This window comes from Eptatretus burgeri, chromosome 2, assembly GCF_056783735.1.
Source record: "Eptatretus burgeri isolate ZD-2024b chromosome 2, Ebu_testis_v1, whole genome shotgun sequence".
Lineage (NCBI taxonomy): Eukaryota > Metazoa > Chordata > Myxini > Myxiniformes > Myxinidae > Eptatretus > Eptatretus burgeri.
Window position 1 is genome coordinate 90,524,774 of NC_140962.1, and position 2,500 is coordinate 90,527,273.

General features: G+C 42.8%; 1 protein-coding gene and 1 pseudogene across 1 annotated transcript in view; both read left to right on the forward strand.

Moving 5' to 3' along the window:
* The window catches only part of LOC147032542 (uncharacterized), a 7,453-nt pseudogene extending 6,453 nt beyond the window's left edge, over positions 1 to 1,000 (forward strand).
* A 1,039-nt stretch (positions 1,001 to 2,039) lies between these two features.
* LOC147032543 (centrosomal protein of 83 kDa-like) overlaps positions 2,040 to 2,500 on the forward strand; it is a 120,910-nt gene continuing 120,449 nt past the window's right edge. Inside the window, exon 1 of the mRNA XM_085870273.1 lies at positions 2,040 to 2,282. The gene's annotated coding sequence lies outside the window, so the exon portion shown is untranslated. The remainder of the gene's footprint in view (positions 2,283 to 2,500) is intronic.

Consider the following 2,500-nt stretch of genomic DNA (forward strand, 5'->3'; position numbering starts at 1 on the left):
TGTGTGTTGATGTGTCAGTGTGTGTGCTTGTGTGTCTGCGTTTGTGTTTGCGTTTATGTGTCAGTATGTGGGTGTGTGTGTTTATGTGTCAGTGTGTGTTTGTGTGTGTATGTGTGTGTGTTCGTGTGTGTGTTTATGTGTCAGTTTGTGTGTGTTTATGTGTCTGTGTGTGTGTTTATGTGTCAGTGTGTTTGTGTGTGTGTGTCTGTGTGTGTGTGTTTGTGTGTTTGTTTGTGTGTGTGTTTATGTCCGTGTATGTGTGTATTTGTTTGTGTGTGTGTGTGTTTCTGTGTCAGTGTGTGTATGTGTGTGTGTTCGTGTGTGCGTTTATGTGTAAGTGTGTGTTGGTGTGTGTGTGTGTGTGTTTATGTGTATGTGTGTGTGTTTATGTGTATGTGTGTGTGTTTATGTGTCAGTTTGTGTGTCTGTGTTTATGTGTGTGTGTTTGTGTGTCTGTGTTTATGTGTGTGTGTTTATGTGTCTCTGTGTGTCTGTGTTAGTGTGTGTGTGTGTGTGTGTATGTGTTTATGTGTCTCTGTGTGTTTGTGTTAGTGTGTGTTAGTGTGTGTTTATGTGTCAGTGTGTGTGTTTGTGTGTCAGTGTGTGTGTTTGTGTGTGTGTTAATGGCAGTGTGTGTTTGTGTGTGTGTATTTGTGTGTTTATGTGTCAGTGTGTGTTTATGTGTCAGTGTGTGTGTGTTTATTGTCAGTGTGTGTCTGTGTATGTGTGTGTCTGTGTGTGTGTTTATGTGTCAGTGTGTGTATGTGTGTGTCTGTGTGTGTGTTTGTTTGTGTGTGTGTTTATGTGTCAATGTGTGTGTGTGTTTGTGTGTGTGTGTTTGTGTGTGTTCATGTGTGTGTTTATGTGTCCGTGTGTGTGTGTGTTTTTGATGTGTCAGTGTGTGTGTTTGTGTGTCTGCTTTTGTGTGTGTGTGTTTGTGTGTGCGTTTATGTGTCAGTATGTGTGTATGTGTGCGTGTCTTTATGTGTCGGTGTGTTTGTGTGTGTGTGTCTGTGTGTGTGTGTTTGTTTGTGTGTGTGTGTTTATGCCCGTGTGTGTGTGTTTGTGTGTATGTGTGTGTGTTTATGTGTTTGTGTGTATGTGTGTGTGTGTGTGTGTGTTTATGTGTCTGTGTGTATGTGTGTGTGTGTGTGTGTTCGTGTGTGCGTTTATGTGTAAGTGTGTGTTGGTGCATGTGTGTGTGTGTGTGTTTATGTGGCATTGTGTGTGTGTGTGTGTGTCTGTTTATGTGTGTGTTTATGTGTGTGTGTTTATGTGTCAGTGTGTTTGTGTGTCAGTGTGTGTGTGTGTGTGTGTGTGTGTGTGTGTGTGTGTGTGTGTGTTTATTGTCAGTGTGTGTCTGTGTTCTGTGTTATTGAGACTATTGAGACCATGTGTGTGTGTGTGTGTGTCTGTGTCTGTGTTAGTGTGTGTCTGTGTTAGTGTGTGTCTGTGTTAGTGTGTGTGTGTGTGTGTGTGTGTGTGTGTGTGTGTGTGTGTGTGTGTGTGTGTGTGTGTGTGTGTGTGTGTGTGTGTGTGTGTGTGTGTTCGTGTGTGTATGTTTATGTGTCTGTGTGTGTTTATTTGTGTGTGTGTGTGTGTCTGTGTTCGTGTGTGTTTTTTTGTGTGTCTGTGTTTGTATTTGTGTATGTGTTTGTTTAAATCTATCAGTTGCCTATACACCGCCCGAATAAAGGTATGTGGCAGAATTACGTGTTGCATGTTTGGACGAGACGCCCATAGGGCGGGTACTCCACTAGTAGTATTATTATTATTATTGGACTAAGTTCCAAACGGAAAAAAAAAAATTCCATTGCAATTTCTTCCTTCGTGCGGTGTAGCAGGTAAAAGTTTAACGGGGGTGTAAGGCGTCTTTGCAATATTAAACGCCGCAAAAGCTTTCTGTCATTATTTCCCTGCAGATGATTAATAAAATCGCCTGGAGTGTATAGACGACTCAGAAGAAGAAAAAAAACTTTCATGATCGGTACATTTAGAAGAAAATTGCACTTATATGTTAAAACGCGATGAAGAAGATTCCCCATACTGATTTGAACGAGGAAGAGCGCGCACCCATTGGGCGAGCTGCGGTGGAAGGACGTTGAGGTTTTTAAAAAAAAAAACTCGTTGCCCCGGGAGATGATCGTACGTCAGCACCACATCGGGTGTGCCTCGAGTGGATGGTTTAGGAGTTGATAGAAGGGATTGAGGAGAGGAGGAGGAGGAAGAGGAAAAGGAGGAGATGGATTAACTTACTAAGCGGAAGCGCCATTTTTAAACCGGTGAGAATCGCGGAGTTTGGACGTGTCCTCCGGCGATGGAGTCTAAAACAATCTTGTCGTGACCGGTGTCCTTTGGTTGTTTTATTGTCCCACATGTTGTACTTGCTCATGAGAACGGTCTCCCTGGGAAGGTGTAGTGGCAGCAGGAACAGGAGATGAAGTTTTTAAATTAGTATTACATAGGTACCTGGAAGTTATCGGGATAGAGGGGTATGGGG